The 17,821-nt window shown below is 37.8% G+C and overlaps 1 pseudogene across 1 annotated transcript; it reads left to right on the top strand.

The window, feature by feature from the left end:
• Positions 1-717: 717 nt before the first annotated feature.
• On the top strand, positions 718-1,509 carry LOC308521667 (proliferating cell nuclear antigen-like; annotated as a pseudogene). The gene has a single exon. The product of its transcript is annotated as a proliferating cell nuclear antigen-like (transcript).
• The last annotated feature ends 16,312 nt before the right edge of the window (positions 1,510-17,821 follow it).

The raw sequence follows: 17,821 nt of genomic DNA, 5'->3' as shown, positions 1-17,821 counted from the left end.
ATTTCTGGTTTAAAAATAATCTTTTTGCAACAAATTTTGTGTTAGATTATTTAAAATATTAAAATAATATTTTTGTAGCAAATTTTGTTTTTGATTATTCCTACATATGCTACTTCACTTTGAGCACTTTGTCAGTACAGGTCATTGAGAAGAGGTAAAAGGGAGAAAAAATAATTTATGCAATAAGTCAGACTTTTTATTTATATTACTCATTTAATTCCCTTCAAGTTTCCATGAGGTACACATGAATGCCCCCATTTCACAGATGAGGAAACTAAGGCCCACAGGGATTGAATAATTCCCTGAATATCACAGAGCTAGAAAACAGTGATATTTATACTTGATGCCAGGTCTATCTGACTGTAATACACTTGTTTTTCCCCCCAATAAAATGTGGCCTTGGCCTTGTTTGCATATGCAAAGTTTGCAACTGGTTTGGGAAATCACAAAAGGAAGAGTGTGCATTCACAGTGCCTGTGGAACTCATCTGATGAAGTAGCTCAGATGGACAGATGGCTCCTAGATTTGCGTTGGGGTTAAGACCCAATAAACCCATGCCAGTTGAAAATATCGCAAGTTAAAAATGCATTTAAGAGATCTTCCTTGATCTCAGGCTCTCATCGCTGCTCGGCCTGCTCACTCTCATTCTGTGAAGTCTGAGCTGGCTACACCTCCTCCTTCCCTTTGCTTCTAGCTGCATCTTTGTGATTCCCCACAATGTCCGAAGTACACCTGGTCCAGGGCTCCATCCTGAAAAAAAATATGCTGGAAGCGCTTAAGGACCTCAGCAGTGAGGCCTGCTGGGATATCAGCTGGAGCGACATGAACCTGCAGAGCAAGCTCTCATCGCATATCTCTTTGGTGCACCTCACCCTGTGCTCCAAGGGCCCCGATATCTACCCCGATATCTACCCCGATATCTACACTGCATCCACAACCTGCCGATGGGCATGAACCACACCAACGTGTCCAAAATACTAAAATGCGCTGGCAACGAAGACATCATTACCCTAAGAGCTGAAGCTAATGTGGACACCTTGGCACTAGAATTTGAAGTTCCAAATCAAGAAACAGTTTCAGGCTATGAAATGAAGTTAACGGGTTTGGCTGTTGAGCAACCTGGGATTCCAGAACAAGAGTATAGCTGTGCAGTAAAGATGCCTTCTGGTGAATCTGTGCATGTATGCCGAGATCTCAGTCATATAGAAGACGCTGTTGTAATTTCCTGTGCAAAAGACAGAGCGAACTTTTCTGCAAGTGGGGAATTTGGAAATGGACGTATTAAGTTGTCAATAAAGAGGAAGATGCTGTTACCATAGAGATGAATGAGCCAGTCCAGCTAATTTTTCACCAAGGTATCGCAACTTCTTTACAAAGCTACTCCACTCTCTCCCATGGTAATACTCAGAATGGCTGCAGACGTAGCCCTTGTGTAGAGTATAAAATTGCTGGCATGGGACATTTAATGTGCTATCTGACCCTCAAGACCAGGATGAAGAAGGATCTTAGGCGTTTTTAATATCCAAGAAAATAAAACTAAGCTCTTTGAGAACTGCTTCTGAGATGCCAACATGCCCTTAAAAGTCTCCCCTGTCACCAAATGTGTACCTCTGAGTACATATGGACATCACGTTTTCTGCAAATAGCCTACCTTTTTATTGTCCATTTTCTACAATTTAAAACATAAAATCTGAAGTCAAATCTGGTCTTATTAACCTAGAACTACTTCTGCCTTATCTACAAATCCTCTATAGAATTTTTATAGCAAAAGGGTTTTTTGACTATTAATACAGTTTTAAGAAGCGTGTTTTCAATTTAAATAAAAGTTATTTGAATTTCAAACATCAAAAAGAAAAAAAAACACATTTAATACCCTAATGGTTAGGATATTAAATGTGTTTTTTTTCTTTTGGTAGGGCCTAACCTACCAATCATCATAGCTTAGCCTAGCCTACCTTAAACATGCTCAGAATATAACAGCCAAAATACACTGGCAGCAAAGTACACTAGAGGACTGCCTGTGTACCTCGTGGGTGCCTGCCTGGGAGCCATGGCTCACTGCCCCTGCCCAGCTTCACAAGAATGTCTACTGCCTATCACTAACCTGGGGAGAGAGCACAGTTCAAAATTCAAGGTATAGCCCTAACAGATTTGGCTCAGTGGATAGAGTGTCAGCCTGCGGACTCAAGGGTCCCAGGTTCGATTCCAGTCAAGGGCATGTACCTTGTTTGCAGGCACATACCCAGTAGGAGGTTTGCAGGAGGCAGCTGATTGATGTTTCTCTCTCATCGATGTTTCTAACTCTCTATCCCTCTCCCTTCCTCTCTGTAAAAAATCAATAAAATATATTTTTAACAAATAGAGGTATAGCTTCTCCTGAATGCATATCATCCTCGCACCATCTTTTTCAAAGTCTAAAAACTAAAAGTCAGGGACCATCTGTATACAATACAACATACATAATAAAATCATTCCAGTTTAATGATTACCTAGAAATGACATGGCCTGTTCATCTACAGCACGCCTGCCAGTCAAGCCCAGGTGACGCAGAGAGAATAGAGGACATACCCTTCCTGAACATGCTCCCAGCTTTCTGATCATGCTTTTTCATACATTTCCTCCTAACATATGCTATCACAGGTAATAAAATAGGAACTAGAATTCTACTACACTGAGCAAGGAAATGTCCTGCTTCGGGACTGCATAGCAACCAGATGTCCACAGAGGAAGGTCTGGGAAAGACAATTAAATACAGTACTTTCCCTCCAGGGCAGTATTGATCAAAGGAGAAACACATATACATGTTTCATCATTCAAATGCTAATGAATCTATAAACCTCATTATTTCTTATCTATCTTTGAGTTTCCGCAGCAGTTTTTGATGACATGCTATATTTCTGACAGTAATGTTTGCACTTTTTATTCGAATTTTCTAGCCCAATAACAGACAGGAAACCTTTAGTTAAAAAAAAAATAAAAATAAAAAAAATTCTCTGAATATGGTACCAGAGCATGCATTATCTGCAGACTGAGAATAGATACTAACTTTTCAACTCTGCTTAAAGTGTAACTGGTTTCAAACAAGGCTTATACTAGGAACAACAACAAAAAAAAAACATTTACAGAGATACCAGAAGATATTTCCTATGAGAATTTTAAAATTCTTAGAAGGTAAATACTATGAAAAAATAGTGTCAGAGGGCTTAGTCAGAACAGCTAACTAGCTCAGATATCTATGCAGAAACAGAATGATCTTTGTTTTCTTTCCTATTTATGTCCTTCTCTTTATTACACTTTTTAATGTATTTTTGTTGTCATTGTCAATGTATATTTGTTTTCAGAAAAGCAGTGGGATATGTTGTAAACACCAGGACATTTGGAGTCAAAAAGGTCTGGGTCAGTGGTTCTCAACCTTGGCTGCACATTAGAATCACCTGGGAATCTTTTTAAAATCCTGATTTCTGGGCCTCATCCTTGGGAACTTCTGTTTCTTTGTTATGGGGTGGGGCCACAACATTAGTAACAAAGAAACAGAATTTCCAGAGGATGAGACCCAGAAATCAGGATTTTAAAGTTTCCCAGGTGATTCTAATGTGCAGCCAAGGTTGAGAACCACTGGTCTAGGTTCAAATGTGCCTGCTACTTACTTGTAAAATGACCTTGAGCAAGCTAATTAATCTCTCTGAGCCTCAGTGTTTTCACCTGTAAAATGGGGTTACTAATTATTAGTGCTACCTGTGTGACCTAATAAAATTTGCTCAGCATTTCTGGGATGTGGGTTTCTTCTATGTGGAATGAAATTAATATCTACTTTATAGGGTATGCCAAGGATTAACTCTGATAATAGCTATACACACTTATCTCCATACCAAGTGTCAAGCAAGTTCTGAATAAAATGGCTGTCAGGAATTTTTGCTAGAAATACATGCGCATGGCAGAATATTTATAAAATATCGCAACAGTTAGGGATAATCTTGGTATATTTTGGTGTACTATCTTCCAGCCTTTTTCTATGTATATACTTTTGTATGTAGCTGAGATTATATTATCCATAGTTTCATGGTTGCTATAACTTATATGATAAACATTTCCCGAACATTATAAATTCTTTATAATCATTATTTCAATAGCAGCATAATATTACATTTTGGGATATAATACAATCTGATTAATTAAATTAGGATTTTGCTATTATAAATACTACTAGTGGCCCAGTGCACGAAATTCATGCACATTAAAAGGGAATTAACTAGAGGAAATATTTTAATATTGCTATTTGCCCTTTCTCTATAGTAGAAGTGCCCGGCTGGCCCCACCCTCATTGGGCAATACCAAGACCCAGCCAGCCCCACCCCCATCAAGCCCCACTGAACAGAGGATGCAGCTTCACATCCCAGTGCGGGGGTGAGGGGTGATGCCTCAGGGGGGCATGGCCTCAGGTCCCCCGACCCCAGCCTGGTGCCATACAGCCTCAGGTCCCTACTGATCAGTCCTTAAGGCATCATGGCATTATGGCATCACAGTGTGATCACCATTTGCATATTAGCCTTTTATTATGATGATACTATATCATTAGCCACATTTCTGAATATTTCTGCTTAGTTCTATTTTCTAAAGGGCTTACTGATAGCCCTGTGCCAGGAGATACACTGAGTTGGGTGAGTTTGGGGAAAGAAATATAAAGAAAGATAAATTTATCCAGCAACAATGGAAGAGAGTAAAGGAAAGCACAATATTGTTATAGTGATGTGTAAAGGAGAGAGAAACTAGAAAAATGCAACATGGACACCTTCTTTCCAAAGGCCTATTCAGCGGTTCTCAACCTGTGGGTCGCGACCCCTTTGGCGGTGGAAGGACCCTTTCACAGGGGTCACGTAAGACCATCTTGCATATCAGATATTTACATTACGATTCATAATAGTGGCAACATTACAGTTATGAAGTAGCAATGAAAATAATTTTATGGTTGGGTCACAACATGAGGAACTGTATTTAAAGGGCCAGAAGGTTGAGAACCACTGGCTATAGTTTAACAAATGTATAATTTAGAAAAGTACTGACTAGAGAATTTCTGGTGTCCCAAGGAGTCTCTACATATTAAAAAGAAAAATCCTTGAGACAGATCTACAATCCATTGCATCGTTAGCTCAAATGCTGGAATTTGATACCCATTCAAGGGAGTCTAGAGAACATTAGACGTTTACAGACCTGAAAATTAGGCATGGTCCCACAGTCCTTCAGACGTGCAGGAGAGACCTTTCACGGATGTCCCCACTTACTTCTTGATTTTTCAATGCAGCATTAGTATCTTAAAAGGTCCAAAGGATTTGTTTTTCTGATACTGATGTAAATTAGCTAGATTCCTGTATACAAATATCTATATTTGTTAAAGTGTAAATTTAAAAAAAGGCATTGAAATTACATTTTGATAGAAAATGCGAATGAGGTACCAACCACCATACATACCTCTGCTTCCCCCTTTGATGAAAGAGGTCTTTTACTTCTAAACCCAAATTGAACAAACCAGTTTAAAAAAAAAAAAAAAAAAGGAGAGAGCAAAGTAGAGCTCACGGACCTTGGATCACAAGTTGTGAAGCTCTTATTTAAATCATCATCTGAGTGGAAATGCATTTCTACTATCTCAGACTTGGTGACTGAGGTTGGTGTAATGGAGGTAAAGGGTTGGGCAATTCATTTCCTTGGATAGTGTGGGAGAAAGGATTTTGACAAACCTGTGTATTTGAAGAGAAGTGCAATCTGTCTCTTCCTCGGGAGAGCTTTTTCCCATGTTCATCAAGTTTGTTTCTTTTGTCATCATAAGAAACCAGGTAAAATTTTCTTCTCCACTAGTCTTTCCCTCGCATACATTCCTCCTTACTGACTCTGGGGTTTTGTCAAAACAAAATTATCATGGAGCCTGGGGTAGGACTCGATTTTTTATCCCTATTGATCTTTGTACCTGGTAGTTGCAGTTGTAGCACTGAATTTCTATTCATTGGAAGTCTCCTGGGATTGTGGCTTCACACCAGACATGTGTGGAGGGGAGTGGACAGAGACCTCCTACTTGGACCAAATGCTTTTGGAGCTTCCCATCTGACAGACCAAAGCACAGTAGGATGACCAAGGGAAAAACAGAAATAAAGGAATCAAAAGGTTTCATTTCCATCCATACCTTCAGATATATCTCTCTAGCGCTACTTATATGGTTACAATGTAAATAGCACATGTGTTATACCAGGAGTGTCAGAGTACGACTCAAGTCAAATAAATCCATGTGAATATTTGTTATGAAACTATTTTCTATTTGTAAACAGTTTATTCCTAGCTATCTAAAACCCTAAACTTACAAGATGTAGGAAAGGCACACAATCAGAAATGATTTCAAATGCTAGCTCAAGTAGGCAATTATCTCACAAACTCTGTACTTGGGCCAAATTCGTAAAAATCCTAAATTTCTCGACACTGAGTATCTTGACAATTCTGCCTTCAACTGTCAATTGCCTGACAGTTGTGTCTCCCAATTCAGAAACTCAAAATCCTATTCTATGGCCAAATTTGAAAGATTCATTGATATAGAAAAACGAACATACTAGTATATCTGAGAACATATTTGACACATCTAAAATAAAGTCCACTTAGTTCATGTATTAAATTCCCCTAGAATATGGCATCTCTTGTATCTTTTGGCAGAACATTTTTTTGCCTACGTAGCTTCTGCCATTGTGTCATTTTAGTGTTTTCCACAGTCACCCCACTTATTATATTCTCTCTGTCCTTGTGACAATTATGAACTATTTTTGTTATAAATTATCTTCTCAAATTAAACTGCTGCAACCAATCTCATTTTCAGCAAAAGACCTTAAGTTAGGTGTAGAGTAGTCTCAGAAGCAAAACAACAGAATTTTATTTGTATTTTTAGTCCATTCATAGGTTTTGATTTGGCATTGAAATGACATTTGAGCAAGATTATATTCCATATTTGTAATACAACTGTTTAAAGGCTCACAATTAAAAAACTACTCTTAGTACCATTTGTACAAATGATTACTAGACACATTAATAACACTGATTTCCACAACTGAGAGGACAGTTGGGGTAAAAAAATATTTTTGTAAGTGAAGGGAAAAAGTTTTTCTCAATGTGCAAAACTATACTATCACCGCAAAGAATTATTTAGATATATGTTCTACTCAGCTTTAGAGATATGAATGAATGCAAAAGGAAGATCAGGGAGGTGAAAGAAAGCAGGAGAGAAAAAGAGAAAGAGTGACAGAACATGAAAAAATATTTTTGTTCTTTTCAAATATTCAGGACTTTTTTATTATGTGACATTTCTCAGTGGTATTAAACATAGTGGTCAATTTTCAAGATTAACACACTTTAAGTATATCTGTGAGTTAATAAATTTACATAAATTTTTGTGGGTTTTTTTGCTATTTTCTGTCTGGTCCATCTATTTCCTTTATGCCTTTAGCATTCTGTCTTGCTGTGGCCTCTGAGAAGACACTCCAATCTGGGTCTCATTAGAAGACCAGCTGACTAGTTCACCATCATTTCAACAAGACTCATTCACTGGGTCTCTCTTTGCACACATATCCCTTTATAGATTTACCCTGAGTACATTCCAATGATTAAATTATGTTAAGTTTACTGGCGCCTCTAAAATAAGGTTATTTTTCTCCCAAGAATTTGAAATCATCATTCATTTAAAAAGAGATGCTGATTATCAATCCAAAACAGAATTGCAGTTACAAAGCAAAGATTAAATAACTGTGGGCATTCACCAATGGATTTTTAGAATACAAATGATCGTGTGAAATATAGTTGATTGTACTAAGTCATTTTTGTCCAACTTTATCAAGTGTTCATTTTAATAACTTTCACTGCCTTATTTCCACCATTTACATTTAAAATGCAAAACTTATTTTTGTGATTCTACTAAAGATTTTATATAGAACCAAGGGAAACTACTATACGAATGCCTTTACCTAGAAGTTTGAAATTCTAAGACTACAAAAGGGTTAATTAATTACATTATCTGTAGCATTACCCAGGCTACATTCTGCCTGGGAGGCATATGGATCCACTCAGCTGCTGAATTTGAAAGAACTGTGTCCTTTTCATGCAGAAGAAAAATCATCGACATAACCTTCTTCCACCCCCATCATAAGCACTAGATGTTTCTTTTTTACCTGACTGTTTTGCATCTGGTGAGATAATTGAAAGAACCAACATTAAATAAGTACCAAACTATTTCACATCATCCTGAAAATCTGAATACTGCATCATGTATTTCAACCAGTGCCCATTTACTGAGATTCTATTATGTCCTAGACAAAAACTAGACATTGGGGTGGGCTGGGAGATTCAAAGATGAATGAGAATCCAAACCTACTCACCAGAAACTCATATCAAAGTAAGTTCATAACAAGTTAAGCAAAAAATAAAACATTGACAAAAGCATTCCAAGATTTTATTTATTAAGAAATTAGTGGTAGCCCTGGCTGGTGTGGCTGTTTATTGGAGCTTTGTCACATACACCAAAGGGTCTCAGGTTCAATTCCCAGTCAGGGCACATACCTAGGTTGTAGGTTTGGTCCCCCATTGGGGCTTGGTGCATAGGAAAGGCAACCAATCAATGTTTCTAACTCTCTATCCCTCTCTCTTCCTCTCTGTAAAAAATCAATAAAGTATATTAAAAAATAAATAAAATAAAATTTAAAAAGGATTTTCCTAAAAAAAAACAATCTATGGAAAAAATACCTTGAGAGAGGATAAAAAAAAAAATTTTTAAAGAATAACTACCATTATCTTACCTAAAATTAACATAATTATTTAATATCACCAACTATCTAATGTCTAAATATCTAATCATCTCTTAAATGTCATGATTTTTAAAATTAGTTTGTTTAATTAGGAACCAAATGTGTTCAACATATGTCAATGGGATGATGTCTCTTTAAGTCTCTTTTATGGGTTCCTTCTTCTCTTTCTGTCTCTTTGCCTTTCTCTGTGTCTCTGTCTCTCCTTTCTGTTTCTCTCTCACATCTAGGTTTCTCTCTCTTTCTCCTTCTCACTCTCTCTCTCCCTCTCCCTATCCCTTCCTCTCTCTAAAATCAATAAATATATCTTTAGGCAGGGATTTAAAAAGAAGAAAGAAAGAAGGAAAAAACTTAGTGGTATAAATTAATTCTATAATTGTTTGGTTCATTTTATTTTTTAATTCTTTCTTTCTACTTCTAGTTTTACTCCTTCTATAGTTTCTTTTTACTTTTAATTCCTTTAAAAAAAAAGTCCTCTAAAATGCATATAGTATCATATAAAAAAATGCCAAAAAGCAAAGGGAAATCCGGGGTAGACAAGTAAATTGAAATGGAACAAATTAGTATACTAAAGTGTACATCAGAAACTCCTGAATAAAAGTATAGATGGCAAATGAGATCTCTAGTGGTCAAAGATAAAGGAGGCATAATTCATAGTTTCCAAAATACTGGCAGCATTTCAGCAGCTTCTAAGTATCAGCACAACTTCTCTGAGAGGTAAGTTGGAGGTAACATTAAACTTGAATCTACACAAGGAGTTGTCCTGGAGGAGCAGAAAATATTCCCCAAATATCCAATCCCTTGGCAGAGTGCAGGTTTTGAATATGAAATGTCAAAGTTTGCATTGCTATATAACTTTTTATTAGACAAGCAATATTTAATTTAATAGATCAAATGTTATTTTACTTTCTATTGTCGAGATACATTTTTAAGTTGGGGTTTAGTTTATTTCTACATAATGATTTATTTTTAGTAATACTCCATAATATTTTTGTCAAAATTATTATGATTTTAACATTTAAATTTGTATAAATTTCTGATTTTACTTGGCACTCTACAATAGGCATATACTTTTTTTAATTATTGATTTGTTTTGAGAGTTTAACAGGGGTGGGCAAACTTTTTGACTCAAGGGCCACAATGGGTTCTTAAACTGGACCGGAGGGCCGGAACAAAAGCATGGATGGAGTGTTTGTGTGAACTAATATAAATTCAAAGTAAACATCATTACATAAAAGGGTACGGTCTTTTTTTCAATAGTTTTATTCATTTCAAACGGGCCGGATCCAGCCCGCGGTCCGTAGTTTGCCCACGGCTGGTTTAGTATCACTTTTAAGAATCCTAAATTTTTAAAAAATAAAATACTATGATTATTACCAATGTTTCTATATTTCATATTATAAATATTAAAAATGTTCTTGTCCTTTTATCCCAGTGTTCCTGTCATCACACAACCTGAGATTTGCTCTGTTGCCTCCACTGTCAACTCTTAAACCATGCACACCTTTTCCACCAACCATCTGAGTAGAATTGCAAACTCCCCAAATAAAAAAAATAAATAAATAAAAAAACACAGAAAAACTTTACAAATTTACTAAATAAAACCTGTTCTGCCCACTTGTCCACCTCAATAAGATGATTGCGTACTATGTGATCATGTGACAGGTTGAGACTCAGAATTCCATGGACATCTAGCACAGACACAAGGATAAAAATGTAGTAATGCCAACACTGTTGTTGGAAAACATGGAATTCAACTTAAAAAACAAACAAACACACAATTGTATTGCTTGTTCACTTGCAAATTTACCTTTGACCATTAGGCAAGTCACCAAAATTCTTTGTTTCTTAATTTCTTCATTTTGTATATGGATCTGCTGAAATAACATTTTCTGGTTTTCATGGATATTTTGTAGAATAACCTATTCATGATTATTAAGTGACTATGATATTAAATGACAACCATTCCTTGTTTCCAGAAACCGTATTATTTTTAAACCTTAACTTCTGGTAGTTCGATAAGAGGATCTACATGTGGATAAATTAGGTTAAAGTAATTTAGGCAAAGTAGCAGGTTACTCGGCAGTGAAACACCTAGATTAGGTCAAAATTGATCGTTTTCCAGATGTTTGGTCTGCATGAGACCCAATAACTACTTGCGTTATATATTTTATTGCACCGATGAGAGATCTCTTGTTGTCATATAATAGCAGCCTCTATGTTCATGTCAGGGATTCAGGCATTCCGAACACGGCTATATACCGAAAGTACAAAAAATCCTGCACAACATGTCATTTCAAAACTGAAAAACAAATCAGCCAGTTTGGTGGAAAGTTCCGTCAACCAGCTTGGTGCCTTATAGATAAGACAATTTAGCAAAGGACTGAACTTCCCTCGTGTGTTTCAGGAATCTCTTTTGGCTCCATACAGGGAGTCAGAGGGAGGCGGGGAGGGGGGTGCTTGGTGAAATGTGTACTTTGAGTCTAAGCCAATAGATAAGTCAGAGAGAATACATTTTCTATGAGCACGGGTCATTTTCTACACTCTTGAGTTGAGCATGACCTAGAGATAAATCACTTTATCACCTCTTAGGCAAACTTCTCCGGTCTGCTATTTCTTAATTTATAAAATGGGAAGGCTGCCTGGAGGAATTATGGCCTGTCACCTAGAAAATGTTTGAGCTCCCTTACAGTCACTAGGCAGCATTTATTGAGTGCCCACTGTGTGCTTAGCGCTGTGTAAATACAAGGTGTCAGGTTAACAAATCGCAATCCTTCTGGCTGCAAAATAATTTTTAAAAACCTCAGCTCCATTAATATTCTGTGCCATACAGTGGAAAAAGGTCTAAATTCTACTGCTTTTGCTTTTACAGATAATTTATGAAAAAATGAAATATTAACTAGGAACGTGGTAGAATGGCTTTCTGTTTCGCTAGGAGATGACAAATGAAGCCGCATAGGCACACATTTGAATAAGGAATTATCAATCAACCTCAAACTTGACCCACAGCTGTCATCCCTATAAATTAATGTTTACCATTTTTAAGTATGCGCAGGACATCTGGAAACACACAGGCTGTGGCTGGTGAGAAATTTCCAAGAAATAGTATATCAAAAGCTAATTATAGCAGCAGCGAGCCCAAGTGTCATTTTGTTATGGTGAATTATAGGCGGGGAGCTGTGTCACCGCAAACTGTTATTCATAACGAAATCATAATGCTTTTAAGTTTTAATTAATCTGCTTAGCTTTAGTTGCAAGGGAGAAGCTTGCTTAACTGTTAAGCCGCCGAGGCTCTCTCGGGCTACCCTGAAACTGCATCCAAGCACCTGAGGGAGCGAGACCACATTATCAGGCTGCCATTGCGTCTATTAAAGGGAATTTCTTTTAATATGCCAGAGTCTGAATATTTCTTTCTATTTCATTATCCAAAAACCAATTAATTTTCCATAAGAGCACCAAATTAATTACAAAATACTATGGAAATCAGAGATGTCTCCCCTTCCCCACCATTATGGAAATGCCAAGCCCCTTGGCAGTGAAGTCTTTCGAACGTACTGCTTTTTCTCCTTAGTTTAACATTTTATTTGTGATGTCAGGAAAACCCTAAGACCTGGCATTTTTATTTCACCTCCACATTTTTTTCTTCCCATTGCTTACTCAGTCCACACGCCTTCTATTTAATCATCCTTACCTCGTGAGGGTGAGCTGGAGAAAGCATATTTTTCCATAAAGAAAACCCTCTTATTCATTGTGGCTTTCTTGGATTTTTATCTTCTCTGCCCATCCATACTATGAACTACTCATGGGCAGGGCCATGTTATAAATTTATTCCCTTTCCAACACCATCTCCTACCAGTCCTTGGTAGGAACATCTATTCTGAATCCATCCTAGGGACTTAGTAAATTCTTATCAGCTGACAGAAATCTAATTTTAAATTTGCAAAGAGAAATGAAAATGGATTGGACTTGCAATCCAAAATAAACCCCAAAAGAGAGACAGTAACAGAAACCTATAGAGTTTGTTCACCAAGCAACCCACAAGAAAAATAATAGCCATGACTTGTGGCTATTTAAAATTCTGTTAAGCGAACAAATTTTTCCTTCTGAAGAATTTATAATGACCTTATATAAAAGGGGAAGAGTAAAGGAAAATGCAAAAAATTATATATGTACCTAGGATGATAATATTTGATAATAAATTTTAATTTTGCCATCTCTTAAATAAAGGCATTAGCTTATCTTCTAACTTTTATTTAAAGCAGTAGAACTTTTTCATATGAAATTGTGGGAGGAACTTCTCTTCCCCCAAAAGTTGCTTGGATTGTAGCAGGTCCTGGTCCTGTGTTGCCATCTTAGATTTCCTTGACCCAGAGGTGACTCCCCCACCATCTGAAAAAAAGGCCTTGGTCTCTGAAAACCCCGTCTGAATATGACTGGGAAAGTCTTTCTGGGGACAAACCTACATCATACCTTCCCTGTTTCTCTGAAACACCCACCACGATGACCCAGCAGGCATTTCATATACCTTTTCTTGAGTTAGCATCAGGGTCAGTGACTTTCATCGCTTTCTATCTTGAATTGGTAATTTATCTCTTAGGATATATGCCTATATTAGAAGAACTGCAATTTACAAAAGTACAATAAGTATTTTCCCCATGGTTTTGTCACCATTTACCTAATTTAGCTTCTAGATGAGTTTATGGTAAGAAAAAAACAACACCATACTGTAATTTGTGCAGCAGTAAACAATCATTGAAACAAGAGCACTTCTTCAACCAGTTTTTAAAGAACCATGTGATCTCAAAGTTGTGAAAGACACAGGTGAGGCCAACTTGGCCTTTTTCCCCAGAATCTCGGATCAGTTTCACTTTATTTAAATGGAAAGCCCCGTAGGGGTACTGCCTGGCTTCTAAGGCCTCTTCCCAACTTCAGAGTCTGCAGTTCTCTGGCAATGAAGGTAGTCTCCTACTCTACATATCAAATAATGCAGCCGCTTCTATATCTGCTTCCTCAAGAGAGGGAGGGAATTAAAGAAGAAAGCTGGTGTGTACCTATTTAGTCCTAAATCAAACACAGGAAGGCAAAAGATTTAATTAACTTCTCTTTAGCAGGTTATTTTGTCTGGTACTTTTAAACATTATTACGGTTTAGCGCAGTCCCATCAAAGTGCCAACCATACTTTGAAGCCACAAAACATAGTCATTTAAATCAAATTAAATCGATTGTGTAAGGGGCAACAGGATTCTGTGTACCCTATTTCTAATAAGGAAACTGCAGCATCGCTTTAGTGACTTACAATATAAGGCCACTCTTTGTGTCGAGAATTCTTTGGCCCTCCAAAATAGGTTTTGTCCCTCTGACTCTGGGATGCAAATATATATAGTCCACAATTCAGATGACAGGGATGTTTGTGCTCTCTGACCTATTTTAGGCTCTAATGCTACCTCAATAATGGTAACTTTTTATCCTTATCATAAAACATAAAAAAATTAAAAAACAAGAAAAAATACGTTTTATAAAAAAAAAATATTTTTACTTATTTCAGAGAGGAAGGAGGAAAGAGAGATAGATGTAAACATCAATGACGACAGAGAATCGTCCATCAGCTGCCTCCTGCATGCTTCCTATTGGGGACTGAGCCCACAACCTGGGCATGTAACCTGATCAGGAATGGAACCATGACCTCGACGTTCAACCCCTGAGCCACACCCGCCGAGCAGAAAAATACCGTATTTTTCCATATATAAGACGTCCCCATGTATAAGAAGCCCCCCGCTCACTTTTCCAATCCAAAATTAAAAAATTAATATTTTGAACATAAAACAGAACACATTTTTATTTAGTGATTACTGCAGGTAATGTTCACATACCAGTACTATGATATTACACAGCATATCACTTTATTCAGCCTCTGTTGCATCAATGCTCTCTTCTTCATCACTATTAGTTCCAGAAATATCAATTTCTTTAACTTCTCTTGTATCACTGCTTTCTTCGGAGTCACTGTCTATATATGTGAGATCATCCTCAGTTCTGTCCATGGCATTGCTAAATCCAGATTTCTTGAAGGACTTCACAATCACCTCTTGTTTGACGCCATACCATGAGTTTAGGACCCAATTGCAGACCTCAGTAATGGTTGTTTTTTTCACTCTTCCTGTCAGTGTGAAGTTATCGCCTGCTTTTTACTCCATCTACTCCATTCTTCTCTCATCTGGGCTTTAAATGGCTTATTGATGAAAACATCTAGTGGCTGTAGCTGACCTGTAAGCCCACCAGGAATAACTGCTAGGTGTGTTTGCAAATCTGGTGCAACCCTTCTTGACTTTTCTGTTAAATGTGCCCAGAACTGATCAAAGACAAGTGCAGCTGGCTTCTTTAAGAACCCTCCAGGTCTTCTGGACCAAACCTTTGCAAACCAAATGGCTATAATGTCTTTATTCATTCAACCCTTCTCTTGAACTTGCACAATAATTCCAGGTGGAATGGTCTCTTTTGGATATTTTTTCCTCTTAAAAATAAGCATAGGAAGCAGTTTAGTACCATCTGCACAGCATGAGAGCACAGCAGTGTAGTGTGTCTTTTCATGGTCACTTGTTTTAATGGCCACTGTTTTGATTACTTTCACATCAACTGTTCTGTTGGAAGGCACATCAAAATTGGGAGGCATCTCATCCATGTTTGCAATCTGACTTGGTTCAAAATCATATTTTTTTCTGAAGATGTATGACATAGGAGTGAAACTGTTGGATTTTATCCTCATAAACTGGTAGCATTTTCTGAGCTAACTTTGTTCGTGTTCTCATGGCCAACCCTTCTCTCCTCATGAAACTGAAGCACCATTTTGCCTTTCCAGTAAAATCAACAATGTTCATTTCACTTGCAAACATTCTTGCCTGACATTGAATAAGCTTGGTTGACACACATAAGCCACTCTGGCACTGCTCCATAATCCAGGTCTTAAGCCTCTGCTCCAAGTTTGCCCATGTTGCTGGCTTTCCTCATAAGGCCTTCTTTTTGCCATCTTAATGAGTTGTTCTTCCTGTTTTCTCCACTGTCTGATCATATACTCAATGGGAGGAGATCCAAATTGTCTCTCTGCAGCTCTGTTTTCATGCTCTTTTGCATAGCTGATTACATTCAGTTTGATTTTTGCAGAGTAAGACAATTGCTTACTGGTATTTATCTTTTTATTTTTTGACACCTTTATGGGCTCAGAATGCTCCGGTCCCTCTTGCATCTGTGCACTCTCCACCTCCTCCAATTACAGCATCAGCTGACATCAGTAACCGGCTCATGATAGGAGGAAGCCTGTTTGACAAGGTATGGGCAGCTATGCACCCACGTGGCTCCCTCCTTGGCTGACTTCCGTGTATAAGATGGAAAAAATAGCATCTTATACATGGAAAAATACAGTAAGCCTTTTTATTTGATTTCTAATATAAAAGAAGAGCTAATTCTGGCACAATAATGGCTAAAATGCTGCTTAAATCTGCATTTGCCTCACAGCCAACAGCAGAGGACAAGTTGCAACAGTGGTGGATAAAGAATTAAAACATTTGGAGACATTAGATTCATATTTTCTCTTAATAAAATTACATATTTGAGCCTATAATGATGAGCCTCAGTCAGAGCTTCTCTGAGTTAGCCACTCCCTTAGAATCTACCTTCCTTTAATTTAAAAACAGGAGCTGACAGGAGCAGTGTTGCTCAGTTCTTGCCTTTGTGTCAGCTTGTGGCTCAGAGAGAGAAAGGGTTTTTCCCAGGAGTCCAGCAGATTGCCTCACCTGTGCAGACACAGGAAGAGGGCAGACATAGCAAGTGAGGCCTGCTGTAGATAACAGTCCCCATTTATGTCGTGTCCAAGAGCGACCATGACACCAAACCTGAAGGACTTCCCGAAGGTCATTGCCAGCAACTTGAAGTCGTCTTTTAAGAGGAGGGAAGAACACCTGGCCATAATTTACATTTCAATGGCCTCACATCCCAGAGTACCCGATTTGAGCAAATAAGACCACAGATTTCTTTTAAAATATATATATATATTTTTATTAACTTCAGAAAGTAAAGGAGAGGGAGAGATAGACACATTAATAATGACAGAGAATCATTGATTGTCTGCCTCCTGCACATCCCCCACTTGTGGTCACCTCCACTGGGAACCCAGGCATATGCCCTGACTGGGAATCTAACTGTGACCTCCTGGTTCCTAGGTCAACGCTCAACCACTGAGCCATGCCGGCTGGGCAAGACCACAGATTTCAACCACTTCTTATAGGCTGATTATCAGACTGTTACAGGGAAACCCCTGGTTGGGCTCCAATCCGGGCTGCCTGTTGTTGTGTCCAATAACGAAGGCAGGGTTAAATCATATATGGCATTTATTGAGAAGGCTAGCCAACCAAGGAGACACTTTCAAGCATTTAAATCCTGTCTTAACAGCAAAGTGCAGGGGACAGGATTATAAAGGGGAATGGCCTTGGGTGAGGTAGGGAACGGAATGCTACTACGTGCAGTCCTAGAGGTTCACAGACATCAGCTATTGCCTTCGATGAGATGATGTTGATGAGATGATGTTTTGCCTCCTGGTGGGTTGGTCTGACTATGCTTATCGGTTCTGCTTGCTGCATTCACAGCTGAGTCACCTCCTTAATCGCTTCGCACGGTCCTTGAAAAGGAAACTTAAGAAAAACTTAACCCCCTATTCACATAAGTATGTGTGTTTTAAGATTTAAAATAACATGATTTTTTTTCTGATTAATTCAAATGCTCTATCAATCAGATTATAAGTCCTCCTATCAAGACCTATTACATAAATAAGGAAACCAGTGGAACAGAGTAAAATAACTCACCTGGAGTCACACAGCTAGAAAGTGAGGGACTGAGATACAACATGTTCTCCCAGTGAATTGAGACTAAAAAAATCAGATTACTAGATCAAGTTCAGTTTGCCAGGTAAGTGAGCTTTGAGGACTAAACAAGATATCCTGTGCAAGGAC

The sequence above is a fragment of the Myotis nattereri genome, assembly GCF_964212035.1.
Source record: "Myotis nattereri genome assembly, chromosome: 6".
Lineage (NCBI taxonomy): Eukaryota > Metazoa > Chordata > Mammalia > Chiroptera > Vespertilionidae > Myotis > Myotis nattereri.
Note: the sequence above shows the minus strand (reverse complement) of the source record. Positions and strands in the feature narration are given on the sequence as shown.